The sequence below is a fragment of the Hordeum vulgare genome, chromosome 4H (genome assembly GCF_904849725.1).
Source record: "Hordeum vulgare subsp. vulgare chromosome 4H, MorexV3_pseudomolecules_assembly, whole genome shotgun sequence".
In the NCBI taxonomy this organism is placed as follows: domain Eukaryota; kingdom Viridiplantae; phylum Streptophyta; class Magnoliopsida; order Poales; family Poaceae; genus Hordeum; species Hordeum vulgare.
In genome coordinates this window covers 172064224-172080043 of record NC_058521.1, presented here as the reverse complement: position 1 = coordinate 172080043, position 15820 = coordinate 172064224, and the positions used below count along the sequence as shown (strand labels likewise).

The window sequence follows — 15820 nt, the reverse complement described above, 5'->3', positions numbered from 1 at the left end:
CCGAAGAGGTTGCAGAAGTGGCGACCCTGTCGAGTGAAGTCCATTCGACTTATAAAGCAGGAGTTCACTCGGATAACAGAAAGAGCCGAAAGTTAGGTTCACTTACGTGGAGGTGACGGGGATGGCAACCCTCATTCGCGGCAGAGCCTTCCGAGGTTTGGGCCCACTCGGCTTGGGCGCCCTGGAAGACTGGCCTGAGGGCTCAGTGGTTGCGTCCCTGGCCCTCTTGGTGCCTCGAACACTCGGGACCACCGGAGCAGCAGGCGGAGCACTCGACGACGCAGGAGGAGCTGAAGGGACGGCGGGCTCGTGTCGACGCTTACTCCGATGCTCCGGCCATGGAGGTGGTGAGTCTTGCTCTTCATCCTCTTCCTCTTCCTCGCTGTCCTCCTCCTCCGACTCACCGCTGTCGGAGACGTATTCGGCGCTCTCCACGCTCCCCTCCTGGCTGCCTTCCTCCTCTTCCTCCTCCGGATTCCCATTCGAGACAGGGGAGAACCAGTTGGTCCACGCCTGCATGAAGTTCAGTCGGAAACATTAGACATCACACGGAGATATAAGTAAGCGACTGGAATTAAGACAGTTCAATGCACTCGGCTCATGTCACTCACCTGATTCGGTGGAGGGTGGTCCGCGCTGTAAGGCTTCACTCGGCGAGCTCCTTTGGGGTTCTCACAAGGGCCCGTGATTTGGAGCACCCACGAGGTCACTCTCTCCTCGGGTACGCCCACCACGTTGGTCCGAGTGGAATCCTCGGGCCCTGTGTAGTGCCACATAGTGTGGTCGCAAGCCTGCAGCGGATGGATCCGCCGACCAAGGAAGATTTCCAGCAGGTCTATGCCGGTGACTCCCCTCCTGACGACATCCACGAGTGCCTCGACCAAAGGCTGGATGTCGTTCTTCTCGGCCTTCGAGAGCGCGAACTGCTTAGGTGGAGCGGGCCGGTCTAGACTAAATGGAGGCAGCCCAGTCGATGCATTCGGACAGGTGATGTCCTGGCAGTAGAACCACGTCGACTGCCAGTTCCTAACCGACTCGCTCAACTTGAGAGCAGGATAGCTGCTCCGACTCTTCTTCTGGAACCCTAAACCCCCGCAGAGCTGGAGGAGGTGCGTCTTATCGTCCGACTGACTAAGACCTTTGATGGTTTGAGAGCGGGCGGAGAAGATGTGTTTGAACAAACCCCAATGGGGGGGGGAACCGATAAAGCACTCGCACAAAACGATAAAGGTAGAAAGATGGGCGATGGCATTCGGAGGAAAGTGATGGAGTTGAGCACCAAAGTGATTCATGATGCCTTTGAAGAAGGGATGCGGGGGCAAAGAAAAACCTCTGTGAACATGGCTGAGGAGCAAGACGCGCTCCCCTCCCGTGGCGCCGGCTCGACCTCGTCATCCGCCGGCAGCCTCCAGGACATGCATGAGCATTCCGTGCTCCACCAGCTCCAGCAGATCTCCCTCCGTCACCGTGGAGGGGAGGAAGTCTCCTTGGATCCACCCCGCCGGCAACGGCCGCTGCCGCCGTTGAGCAGCCGCCGCCTTGTTGTTCTTCTTCCTCGCCTCCATCTTGCTGGTCTGACCTTTGGTCATGGAGGCGACGGCGAGCCCTTGAGAAGGAGGAGAAGGAAGGAGTGTATGAGCACAGGGAGTGGCGAGGGAGACGGAGCGGGCGAGAGCAAAAATTTCGGCGAGCGTAACCGAGGAGTCTCGTCGCCCAGAGTTAAATAGAGCGCCGACTGGGTCGCTTGCGAGTGGGCCCGAAATCTTATCCGCCCGACCGGCCGCGGCGATATCAGTGGAGGAGTTGAAGGCACGAGAATCGAGGAGTCAGGCGCTACTCGAGCGCGCTGACGTCGTCCCCGCTGAGCGCGCGGAACCCGAAATTTGAGATCTCGGAAAATCCGCCGCTGTCAGTTGACCAATCGCGTCAAAAGATGCCGCGGAAACACTCGGCTCCCAACAGTCGGTTTCGCAAGCACTTCCACTCGGATCGTTGGTCAGAAAAGGTAAAATGGATAGGGGCAAGCAACGCCCAAGCCGAATCTAATCCAGTCGGATCCGAACCTCAAGCACCGCTTCGGTGTTTCAACCCCAATCCATTCGGGGACTAATGATGGGGTCATAGTCCTAGGGTAGGGTCATAGGCCTGCCGTACGTGTCCTACCCTAGGACTACCCCACACAAAGAACAGGACCCTAAGTCTGCCCCGACTGGAATAAGGAATCCCCATCATCCAGTCGGTAACAGGCCCTGAATCATCCAGTCGGAGACTAGCATTCGGAGGACACCAGGCTAACCGACTGGATACACTCGGTACACCGTAACCTCTCTGGAGGGAAACTGCCATACGTTTCCGGGTGCATTTATTAGCATTTAGAGCATATGTTACCTGTAACGCACACATTCAATCGCCACTACTCCACCCCTGAATCAGAACCGTTGTGGAGGGCAGCACACTCTATATAAGCCGCCCTCCCCCACTGGTAAAAGGGTTAGCGAATCACTGTACTCCATATTACACTCGGTAACAAGCTCCGAGAGCACTGAGACGTAGGGCTGTTACCTCCACTGCAGAGGGGCCTGAACTCATACAACCTCGCCGTAGCTAGGGCTCTGCCCATCTCATTCGTACCCTACACATCTACTGTCAGGCTTATACCCACGACAAGAGGTGTCAGAGAGAAGATGAAGAGGATGATGTGTTGTGCGTGGAGATGGCATGCCGGAGGGATCGGGAGAAGTTGATAGATGAGATATACGATCAAGGAACGATAGCTATGTGTGGAGTCTGGACTACTCACGAGAGAAAAAAAATGACTACGATGAATAGTAGGATTATTTTTTTAGTTTTTTGCGTTCAATTTTTTTCTAGGACATTATGAGGCTCTTACAACTCTGCACCACCTGAACGTATATATATACTGTTCCTGAATTTTGTTCATAAACAGCTTAACACAATTGTAAATCTATTGACGAGGTTCTCTGCCACTTAAGACTGGGCATATGCTTAAATAGAAGATGCTATCATCATGTGCTTACTTCAGCAAGTTGATATCAGTGCACATCATGATATATGTTTCAAGGGTAACTAGAAGTGGTTAATAGGATACCTCAGACATCCCGCTCTTTGTCCATAAAGACCCATGTTCTTTGCATATGACTGAGCACATCCAATTTGGTGTCCATCTTCAAGAAATATACGGATTGCCTTGGCAAAGCATTTTCGAACATCATTTTTGTTTCTTTTGTCATGACTTCCACAAATGTGATTTCATACTAAAATTTTGCGACCTATTAGACATTTTATCAAAGTTTACCGTAAAAATAATTTCAAAACTTTTTGAAGATTTTTTTCGAATTTACTGTTCGGGTATAGAAGAGCATTTGATGTTCATACGACCATCGATTCTCAATTCAACGGACAGAAATGAGGGGCAAGGCACCACACTGTTCACCGTTGCCTTGGCTCTGTCAAGGCGTTGGACCTCAGTCCGTTTCGGAGGGGAGAAGGGGAGGAGAGAAAGGGGACCTAGACTGCATCGTCGACTTACAAGGCCCAGTTTTCATAACATCTCCGTTCACCCTTGCAGGATATGGTTTGGAAGGTTTGCTTAACACCCTCCCCCCTTTCTGCACTTTTTTGTAGCCCGATGCAACGCACGGGCATTTGTAATAGTACAATATTAACATATACATGATACTACTATATGTTACTCTCCACTGTAAGCAGCCTTATAGGTTTTGAATGTATCAAGCGTCCAGGAGGCAACAGAATGTTTACATGTTGTCCAGAATATCAAGGAATAGAATCCATCCAAATATCGTCCAATCATCCACCTTGGACATTAGAGGCGTACATGCAATCTGAAGCCCATGCATGCGTTGGTTAGAGCAACTTCAACAACAACTTGAACGGGGCGATTTATTTCGTCAGCCGTTGTCCGTTTAGGTCGGCTCAGACGAAAAAGATGGCCTAACATGTTGATCCATTTTCAAAACACGTCCGCTCCACGTCCGTGTCAACCCATTTCTGATTCAAAATTGGGACTGAAATGCGTCGGCGCGGAAGCGCGCGTCCTTTCGATGTCCGTCCCCAACCACCGTGGTCAACATTATTAATGACGGCCGTCATCCTCGGGTTCACGCGTCAGCGACCGTTGTGATCTTTTTTAATCCGAGCTTACGGTGGGTTCTGCCATCTGCTTCCAGAACCCGCTCGTCCCCATCCCGCCACCTCCTCGGCGACCAAAACCCTAGCACCATAGTCGGCAGCTTCCAAACAAGAGCAAGGCCCTGCTCTACCCCCGCGTCATCTCCCCACCGCTGTCTTCCTGTCAGCCTCGCCAGCGTGTGAGCGTCCTGATGCACCAAGCGCAGTGGCACTGGGAGCACCGCGTGCCGCTCCCTTACCCCGACGTCACCCTGCTGCACGGCTGGCATGAGGATCCAGAGAGGATCCTGGTGTCGATCGTGCCGCGGTCGGCGAGGGTGCATGTAGAGGAGGTGATCTGCCATCGACGTGTGCCGATGATGGAGCAGCGGCGAAACCCTGCATACGCGGCCGACTCCCCCAACTGGGAGCTCTGGTTTGCGATAGAGCACGACGAGCAGTGCCGTTGTGGCGTGCGCGACGTGCAACCAAGAGGCCGTCCGTCACCCCCGCCTATCGTCAGCGACGAGGACCAGGAGGCTGAGGCCGCCTACCAGGCGGCGCTAGCAGTTGTTCTCCGCGAAGCAAGGAGGAAGCGCGACGCAGGGTCAACGAGGAGGCGGCGTACCAACAACAGCTCGCGGAGGCCATCGCGCTGTCGGCTGCCGGCGACTGCATCATGCCACCTCGGCCGAAGTCCGAACCCACGGAGTCGCGGGAAGTCTACCAGTGGACCCACATGTCAACGAGTTTATCAGTTGCCGCCCATCTGGCTAGGCACGACACCGCAGCAGGAGCACGCCTACCTCGAACACTGGAAGACGCGGCACCTGCGGGCGAAGCGCGCCGAAGGCCTTCGGCTGATGGAGCTGGAGAAGGAGGCGGAGGAGGAATGACGGGAGTTGGAGGAGCACCTGTTGTTGCGTTGCCACCACCACCAGCACAGCCCACGCCGACAAGGCAAACGACGTAGGCGCAGGCAGCTGCGCTCTAGAACACTGCGTTCCCCTAGGCTGACCCTGCACCTATGCTGGTTGACCTCACAGGCTCCGACAACGCCTAGGAGTTTTAGTTTTTTTATGTTTAATTAGTGTAATGCGGACACGTGGACTCTTTTCGGTCTTCGTGGCCGGCTTTCACTCAAGTAATTTAATTAGTGTTATGTCCACTTAATAACATGAAAAGTTCTCTTTCACTCAAGTAAGTAGACACATAATTAAACAAAATAATCTAATTCCCTCTAACGGTTATAAGCTTAAAAATTACCATGTATTGATCAATTGAAATATTCAGAAAATTCAATCCAATAGGTAACTGAATGTACTGATGTGTGATGTCTATTCATGAATATCTTTACCAAAATCTTTTAAATTGTAATTCAGCCTCATGTTCATCTATTTAATAATGCTAGAAGCAATGAAGCACCCATGCATTCAAACCTCGACACACTCTTCCATCTCTTTGTCGGATGCTCGCCATCTCTACCGCCTCCATTGACGGCGGCTTCACTTAGTCACCCTGCACTGGCTCTGGTAGCCGTAGTGGTAGGACAGTCTTGCTCTTTGACGAGAACAAGAAGGGTCTAGTGCTTCACTATTGAGAAAACAATACGCAAATAGTGCACTATCCTCACACTTATGACAAGAACCTCATTGCATAGTTCACTTGTGATTTACACAATGAGCATAAGTAAAATTAAACACATTCATATGGAGACTCCATCATTTACAAATATTTTCTCTCACATTCTCCGTTGGCTTTAGAGCATGATTGGTTAAATACTCCTAGATCTTGGTTTAAGATATTTACAAAGATGGTGATGCTAACCAATGACTTTGAGCTTGTCAAATGGATGCTTCTCCCTTGGTTCTTCCACCAAAACAAACTACCTGCCCCAACATAACGATCATATGTACATGTGACAATATCGGGTAGCTTCCACATGGCACCATTTTTAGTTGCCTCTTATACTCTCACATGATACAAACAAGACAATGTCATATATAACGCTCCAATAGTCACACAATTAAGATGTGTGAACTAATACATTGAATGAATCTGCTTACTGAAGAGATCTTAACATGTGTAAACAGTACCAAAAAAGTCAGTAATGATCTCATAGATGACAAAGCAGACAAACAATATGCCAGCAAAAGTTACCGATACATAAATTTTATTGAACTACATACTGTACATGTACGATCAATAGGCAAATAAGAATCGAAAATAAAATCAATATTGTATGATCTATTTTCTTAGGTGGTACAGGAACAAAAACTGTGTATCTGCAAATATAATGGGCCTTGAGAAAGATTACGGACAATAAAGTATTTGGATAAACGGAAAACCATGTTCTCCAAATATACATATTTGTTCTAAATTGAAAGCTTTGCATTACTAATGGGATTTGGTACCAGCAAAGTAGGCATCAGGATATCTTTAGGAACAAAAGTGAAAAAACATTAACTCCATTAATTGCATAATTCAAACATTTGAGACCTTAATTTTAGCGAAGCCACTCCTAACAGGTCAATTCGTATATTTACTGGTGCAATAAATTTAGATCGAGTCCTTACCCTTTTAATGGCTTGTAGGCTGTGATTTCCTTCTTTTCCTTATTCACTTCATTATCATGCTGCAAAGTTCCAAAGTTTATGTGCACCAAACATTGGAACTTCATACTCCCTCCGTCACGGTTTAGAAGGTGTTCTTGCAAATTCTCTGAAACTTAGGTGGTTATTGATTGGCTGTGAGATGGACTGAAAAATAGCATTCACACTACGCATGCATATAGAAGTAGTACAATGGAGTGCTAATTAGCTGCTAGGAGTAAATGCAATGCGCCCTAAACCTTGTCTATTCTGGAAATGCATGTAAATTTAACCATGTCTTCTAAACTGTGACGGAGGAAGTATTTGTTTTTTCAAAAAGCTTTACAACTTCATTGGAAGTCAAAATTTAAAACCTGCAGGTTACAGACTATTATCTGAATTAGAACATGTATTTGGAAAACAAAGAAATATTACACTCGAACAGTCATTAAGAAAATAAGAAATGCAACAATGCACCTGAAGAAAGAAATATTACTCTACTCGGACATGCATTTGGTATAATCAGGGCCACTTGCTAATCACATCATGAGGTTGGTGTACATGATGTGAACTTCAACAAGCAAGATTATATGAGCTCCAACGCGAGCCTGATCTTGGTGTATAATACAACCCCACGGATGTCGTCTCCTTCCTAAGTTGCTCATTGCCGCCAACCTCCTTTGCACGGTTGCCTTGATTCTTCTGCAAAGACGCCATGATCTACACAAGAAATTCATTATGCTCTCACGTGGAAGCACCAAGAAAATTGTTGAACAAAAAAAATCATGAAATTTATCTTCTAGAAGAACAACAGTGAAATTTAGACAATACCTACAAGCAGTAGCCGAGCCTAGCCCCACAAGTAATTTTTGCTTCCTCGTTATTGTAAACCTTGATATTGTCAACCTACGGAAGGTTTCAAAATAAAACCAAACATTGTAGCGTTTGAAGTAATAGCAGCAAATCATTTTGCAAGAAAGAAATTTAACTGGGTAGCACACATCAATCGCCTTACACAGAGTTTAACAGATATGTTGTGGTAGTGAAGTATTAATTGACCTTTGCATTGTCCTAGCTCTATTAACTTCTTTGCATATGCTCGAGAACAATCAACTAATCCACATGTATTTATTATGCATCATGAAGAAAAGTTAGTACTCCCTCCGTCACGGTTTAGAAGGCACAGTTAAACTTGCGTGCATTTTCAAAATAGACAAGGTTTAAGGCACGAAAGCAATTATTCCTATTAATTGGTACTAGTACTACTCATGCATGCGCCCTCTCAATTTGCTGCTCACATATTAGTACTAGTATTTTCTCAGTTGATTAGACGCATTAGCATTTACACATGCTACATCTCACAACCAATCGACGACTACCTTGGTCCCAGAGTTTTTTCAAGCGTGCCTTCTAAACCGTGACGGAGGGAGTAATTCTATTAAGTTTACAGAGTCATTTTCTAAATGCTGCACGCATTGTCCATACAAAAGCCACCACATGATGTGAGTGAGAATTTGAGTTCATACCAGGTAAAACTTGATGTGTGATGTCATATATTTTTGAAAGCAAGACTACCGCCCACAAAACCAGATCAGGCACCAACAATTTCACTATCATAATCACACAAATGTATTATTAGTCCAAAAAAACTGAACTTGTACTGGTTCAGAAAATTTCCGAAGAAATGATTACAAATGGAAGTTAAATCTGCTGACCTATATAGACAAGATAAGTAATTGCACATCACATTATTAGATGCTATAATTGGAATCATTGACCACGATAATTTGTGGAAATCTGTTGTATCATGTCGCTACTCGCTACGGTGCCCCACCTGCTTGCTCTTCAAACAGAGCATGTTGTTGAAGTCCTCTGCACCAGGTGACTTACATTAAAATGTTAAGCACAGGTTGAAAGAACATAGCATGATATGACATCTGCCTTTCTGGAAATCATCACACACACACACATCAGATAATCAAGCCATCACTTACATTAAAATGTTACACGCAGATTGAAAGAACATAGCATGATACAATATCAGCCTTTCAGAAAAATCATCACACATACAATGCAAACACCCACATATGAGATAATCAAGCCATATACCATGATTACAATATAAGTCCAAGCAAACTTCCAAATAAAACTTTTGCTTATTTAGAGAGGATTCAAAACTTTGAAATTGCAAGAACATAGGTTGTGGGATACTCCTTGTTTGATGCAATTGCTAAAAAGATTAACGGTCTGCCAAACATACCTTCAGTACATCAACTCGGACAATTCTGACAACGACCATGGCATGGGCGGTTCCATCAGACGGCGAGGATGGATGGCCATGGCAACGCCAGCGTCGGCGGTGGCTGGCGCCTCCCCTTGAGGAGCTGGGCATCAACAAGTTCCTCGTCTTCCAGTAGCAGGAGCCTCTCACATGGCAGATCTTTAATATTTTACCATGCATTCATCTCACAAGCGAGCACGTGCCAACCCAATGGGAGTGAATGTGTCACGTTGTGTGAACAATCTGGCAGCAGATCACCTGTAGTGAAATTAAGGAATATTTGTAGACCATACCGTAAAATTCTTTAATATATCATGATAAATGATCCAATAATGGTGTGGAATCGGCAACAGTCAAAGGCTCCTTTCATGTGCTAGGCCAAGATTCAGAAAAGATTCAGTACCCACATTAGACAAAGAACTCGAGCACCTTTTGGTCAAGAAGGAAACATGCTAAATTTAAATTAATTAACACATGTTCCATGTAACTTAGACATCCAGAAAGCATATGCTTGGGTTCTACTTCTAATGGTCTATGCATTGGAAATCAGAACGTGCGGAGACATTTCCAAAAATTTGAATAATGTTTGGCAGCAGTCCTACATATTAGAGAACAACCTCGTGCTAATGCGACTCTAGTTTAGAATTTAGAGAACACAGTCCTCGAGTCATGATCACGTGTAGCACAGAAACGACGTGGGCAGGTGCCCAAATACACAGCCAAATCGACTAAAGGCAAAAGGAAACTCACCTAGGGATTAAGGTTCCTCACCATCTACATGCCTGCAGCAAGGGAGGAGCGAGTAGATCGCAGTGCGGCCGTGCTTGCGGTGGGACGGACTCGGCGGCGACGAATGACAGCAACAGCAGTGGTGGCCGTTCGGCTGGGACCTCGGCGTGGGGTGCGTCAACGATGCTAAAAGGAAGGGGAGGAGGCCGCGGCGTGAGGGGGCACTGGAGGGATGCAGGCGGCGGTGGGAGAATCCTAGCGCGTCGGTGTCTACGAGAGGATGCCGTCGGCGGGCGTCCTTACAGGCCAGTCCGCCGAGGGCGCCGATGGGGAGTGGTGACGTAGAAAGAGGGCCATCCTTGCAAGCTCACGGAGAGGGGCGACGCGAGGAAGAGGGGAAGGAGGAGTGGCGGCGCATGGTTTACCGCGGATCCCCCGTCTCGACTCTCGACCTGCATCCTGGAGAATGAAGAGGGACACAATTCGGGTGGATCGATCCACAAATGAGTTAAATGTACATAACCCCCTGAACTTTCAGATTTAGATCACATTACCCCCCAAACTCAAAAACCGGTTACTTAATCCCCTCAAGTTTGCAATACAGGACAAAACACCCCCCAACACCTTCCGAATTGTTCGGTTGCTTTAAAATTGGGGAGGTTTGGAGCGGATTGAGATGTATTAAATCCCCTACAAGTCAAATTTCACCTTAATCCCTTTCAATCCCCTTCAATCCCCTCCTCGGTGGGATTAACCGAACAAGGCCTAAGGGCTTGTTCGGTTAATCCCATCGAGGAGGGGATTAAAGAGGATTGGAGGGGATTGAGGTGGAATTTGATTTGTAGGCCTCGTTTGGTTAAGGGGGATTGGAGAGGTTTTGAGAGGGAAGGATTTCAGGAGATTGGGTGAATCCCTTTGTTCCACCCAATCCTCTCAAATCCCCGGGGTTTTGCTTCCACTAGTTGTCCGAAGAGGGTTTCAAAACACATGGATAGGAAGGGATTGAAGGGGAACGGAGGGGATTGGGCTAAGCAAACTCCTCTTATCAAATGGGCGCCCGAAGATCTGTGGGTTTCTGGGCCCCCCGGGGATTTTCCTCTCAAAATCTCCCCAATCCCCTTAACCAAACGAGGCCGTAGGGGATTTAATCTCTTCCAATCCCCTTTAAACCCCTTTAATTTTGAAGTAAGCGAACAAGGCCTAACTGGTTTCTGATGGTGGTTTTGTTGACGCTTCATGTGCACCCATGTGGAGGTCACCCTCCACGTACATGTTGATCAATGCGTCCCTGCTCGGCCCAAACGCCGGCGTCATGCAGCGAGACAAGATGGAGGACCTGCAGTTCCGCAGCTCCAATCCCATATCCATGCTGGAACACCAACTAGGGAGTGTGCGCACAGCAATCGGTTTGGTGACCGTGTCCAGCGCTCGGAGCTACCGGGTCGTCCCCGACATGCGTGCAACGACGGCGCCATGCCTCCATCACCCTGTCGCTCGCAGAGTCACACTAGTCCTATGCCACGCCACGGTCCAAGCACACCAGGACCATGCAGCTCTCGGTGCTGCATCGGTCGTGTCTCCTACACTTGAGAAGAGAATGAGATCACCTGTAAAAATCAGATCGGGGGTACTAAAAATCTCAGGCGCGACTTGCACTTGTTGCTATAGAATTCCTAGTTTCCATCCGGCTAGAAGCGCCCTAGCTAGCTAGCCTAACTAGGAATCGATGCAACTGCTTGACTACATTCGTATGTATGTGTATGCCAACTCCGGATCAGTCAAGGTGCTTGCTCGTATACTTGTGTTGTGTCTTGCCTGAAAGCCATACGCATACGTGTTCTTGGCAGATAGAACTTGTCTTGGCGATGCGTCACCGTCCTATGTGCAGATCTGCCTTCTCCTCTATTCGAGTGACTGAGTGAGTCTACACCAACACGTTACTCTCAAGTCTCAACCCATAGAAACGCTAATCACACTCTGCTTCTATTCCCTCTGTTGAATATATTGTATAGGTCCATGTTGTGTATGTGCATCTGTCACGTCTTCCTCCCCTTGTAACGTATTTGTAACTTGGGAGACAAGACTTGAGTGCCCCCTGTACCTATATTATATATGCCATGTGCATGATCAATAGAATTATCGATGCACAAATCTTTCTCTACATGGTATCAGTTTTCCCTACGATCCTCTACCATCCCGCTTCCGCCCAACACTAGCCGGGTCGCCGCCGCCGCACCCTCCGGCTGCCGCCGCCGCCCCTGGCCGTTGCCACCCCCTCTTTCCCCACCCTAGCCGCCACGCCTCTCTCCCTCTTGCGGCGTCGCTACCCCATCTCCAAAACCCTAGCCGCCGCCGCCACCCCATCTCCAAAACCCTAGCCGCCGCCGCTCATCTCCCTCTCCACCACCATGTCCTCCAACGCCTCCACCTACTCCGTTTCAGCAGGTACCCTCCACCTCGGCGCCTTCTACGGTGCGGCTCGCCCCTGCTACCACCCCTGGCGAGCTGCCCTACACGCCGCGCCGCGCCACCCTGGCCCTGCCCGCGCCCCCGCCAGGCCCTCCTGGCGCCCCGGTTGTCGTGGCCAACCCCGTGGCTGCGGCTCCCTCGCCGGCCCCCGACGTCGCCCCCGCTACCACGGCCCCAGGTGTGGCTGTTGCGGCTCCTAGTATGGCTGTTGGTGCACCCTCGGTGTCCGGTGTTGCTGTCGAAGTTCCCGGTGTACCCGCTAGCGCCTCCTTGGCGCCCATGGAGGTCGGCTCGACGTCCCCCTCGCCGGTTTAGCCGGCTGCGACCGCGCCCCTTCACGGTGTGGTTACCTGGGCTCGGACTGGGTCGCTTTGTCCCAGCACGCGCTACGGTGCCGACGAGTACGCATGCGCCGCCTCTACCTCGGCCTCAGCTTCACTCCCCACTTTCGCACGCGTAGCCCTTCGGGATCCGAACTGCTCGCTGCGATGCATGAGGAGTTCGACGCTCTACAGCGCAACCGCACGTGGCAGCTTGTGTCGCGGCCTCCTCGTGCTAACGTCATCACCGACAAGTGGGTCTTCCGCGTCAAGACTCACCCCGACGGTTCCCTCGAGTGCTACAAAGCGCGGTGGGTCGTGTGTGGTTTTCACCAGCGTGCCGGCGTGGACTTCACCGACACCTTCGCCCCGGTTGTCAAACTGGGCACGATACAAGTCGTACTCCAGCTTGCTGCTTCTCGTACCTGGCCAGTTCACGAGCTCGATGTGTCCAATGCCTTCCTGCATGGCCATCTCGACGAGCAGGTGTTCTGTCAGCAGCCCACTGGTTTCGTTGACCCCGCTCATCCGGATCACGTATGCTTGCTTGCCCGTTCTCTTTACGGGCTGAAGCAGGCTCCCCGGGCGTGGTATCAACGGATTGCGGCATTTCTCCAACAGCAGGGGTTCCGGTCCACACGGTCCGATGCCTCTCTGTTCGTCTACCACCAGGGCGCCGCCACTGCGTATCTTCTCCTGTACGTCGACGACATCATCCTGACTGCATCCTCGCCAGCACTACTTCAGCTGATTACCAGTCGCCTTAGCACTGAGTTTGCCCTCAAGGACTTGGGAGCTCTTCACTACTTCCTTGGCATTGAGGTCACTCGCAGTGCTACTGGTTTTCACCTCCATCAGCAGAAGTATGCCTACGAGATCATGCACGTACCCACCGATCAGCAGTTCGCCAACGTTATGACAAAGGGACTACCTACTTCGACCTTTGAGGGCTTTCGGTCCAGTCTTTGCGTCACCGGCGCCGCTTCGACTGCGGGGGTGTTGAATATATTGTATAGGTCCATGTTGTGTGTGTGCACCTGTCACGTCTCCCTCTCCTTGTAACGTATTTGTAACTTGGGAGACAAGACTTGAGTGCCCCTGTACCTATATATATATGCCATGTGCATGATCAATAGAATTATGTTGGAAATATGCCCTAGAGGCAATAATAAAATGGTTATTATCATATTTCCTTGTTCATGATAATCCTCTATTGTTCATGTTATAATTGTATTAACAGGAAACAGTGATACATGTGTGAATAAATAGATCACAATGTGTCCCTAGCAAGCCTCTAGTTGGCTAGCTCGTTAGTCAATAGATGATCATGGTTTCCTGGTCATGGGCATTAGATGTCATTGATAACGGGATCACATCATTGGGAGAATGATGTGATGGACAAGACCCAATCCTAAGCATAGCACTAGATCGTATTGTTCGTATGCTAAAGCTTTTCTAATGTCAAGTGTCTTTTCCTTTGACCGTGAGATTGTGCAACTCCCGGATACCGTAGGAGTGCTTTGGGTGTATCAAACATCACAACGTAACTGGGTGCCTATAAAGGTGCACTACGGGTACCTCTGAAAGTGTATGTTGGGTTGGTACGAATCAAGATCGGGATTTGTCACTCCGTGTGATGGAGAGGTATCTCTGGGCCCACTCGGTGGAACATCATCATGAGCTCAATGTGACTAAGGAGTTAGTCACACGATGACGTACTACGGAACGAGTAAAGAGACTTACCGGTAACGAGATTGAACAAGGTATAGGCATACCGACGATCGAATCTCGGGCAAGTTCTATACCGACAGACAAAGGGAATTGTATACGGGATTGATTGAATCCTTGACATCGTGGTTCATCCGATGAGATCATCGTGGAGCAGGTGGGAGCCACCATGGGTATCCAGACCCCGCTGATGGTTATTGGCCGGATAGGTGTCTCGGTCATGTCTGCCTGTCTCCCGAACCCGTAGGGTCTACACACTTAAGGTTCGATGACGCTAGGGTTATAGGGAATTGTTATACGAGGTTATCAAAAGTTGTTCGGAGTCCCGGATGAGATCCCGGATGTCACGAGGAGCTCCGGAATGGTTCGTAGGTAAAGATTGATATATAGGACGGATGGTCTCGGACACCGGAAGTGTTTCGGGCATCACCGCTAACGTACCGGGACCACCGGGACCAACGGAGGTGGCCCCGGGGGTCCACCAAAGGGGGCAACGACCCCGGGAGGCTAGATGGGCCAAGTGGGGAAGGGAGCCAGCCCCTAGGTGGGCTGGTGCGCCCCCCCCCCCACTCAGCCCGTGGCACGGGAAGAGGGGAGAGGGGGGGAACCCTAGCGCAGGTGGGCCTAAGGCCCATCAGAGGGGTGCGCCACCCCTCCTCCCTGCCTGGCCGCCGCCCCCTCTCCCATCTGGGGCTGCCGCACCCCTTGGGGGTGGGAACCCTAAGGGTTGTGCCCCCTCCCTCTCCCCCTATATATAGTTGAGGTTTCGGGGCTGTTTTGCACACGGTTTTCTCTCTCTCTCGACGCAGCCCTGCCCTTCTTCCTCCTCCTCTCTGCCGGTGCTTGGCGAAGCCCTGCCGGGAGACCTCGTCTCTCCATCGATACCACGCCGTCGTGCTGCTGGAGTTCTTCCCCAACCTCTCCCTCCTCCTTGCTGGATTAAGGTGCGGGAGACGTCACCGGGCTACACGTGTGTTGAACGCGGAGGTGCCGTAGTTCGGCACTAGATCGGAATCACACCGCGATCTGAATCGCCGCGAGTACGACTCCATCAACCGCGTTCTAGTAACGCTTCCGCTTAGCGATCTTCAAAGGTATGAAGATGCACTCACCCCTCTCTCGTTGCTGGTCTCTCCATAGGAAGATCTGAATATGCATAGGAAATTTTTTGAATTTATGCTACGTTTCCCAACAGTGGCATCCGAGCCAGGTTTTCTATGCGTAGATTCCATGCACGAGTAGAACACAAAAGGTTGTGGGCGATGATTTGTCAATTGCTTTCCGCTACTAGTCTTATTCTTTTCCGGCGGTATTGTGGGATGAAGCGGCCCGGACCGACTTTACACGTATGCTTACGTGAGACTGGTTCCACCGACAGACATGCACACCGTGCATAAAGGTGGCTAGCGGGTGTCTGTCTCTCCTACTCTAGTCGGATTGGATTTGATGAAAAGGGTCCTTATGAAGGGTAAATAGCTTTGGCATATCATCGTTCTGGCTGTCACGTAGGTAAGAAATCATTCTTGCTAGAAACCCAAATCAGCCACGTAAAA

At 49.7% G+C, this 15820-nt stretch overlaps 1 long non-coding RNA gene across 6 annotated transcripts; it reads right to left on the bottom strand.

Moving 5' to 3' along the window:
* Positions 1–5835: 5835 nt before the first annotated feature.
* Positions 5836–10231, bottom strand: LOC123448311. 6 transcript variants are annotated; one of them, XR_006631658.1, is made up of 7 exons: positions 9772–10231; positions 9001–9279; positions 8575–8685; positions 8267–8350; positions 7572–7646; positions 6726–7460; positions 5836–6038 (listed from the first exon to the last, which is right to left on the bottom strand). It is a non-coding gene; the product is annotated as an uncharacterized LOC123448311 (long non-coding RNA). The 6 variants fall into 6 exon arrangements; XR_006631656.1 differs by having other exon boundaries at positions 5836–7460; XR_006631657.1 differs by having other exon boundaries at positions 5836–7460; positions 8575–8612.
* Between the last annotated feature and the right edge of the window lie 5589 nt (positions 10232–15820).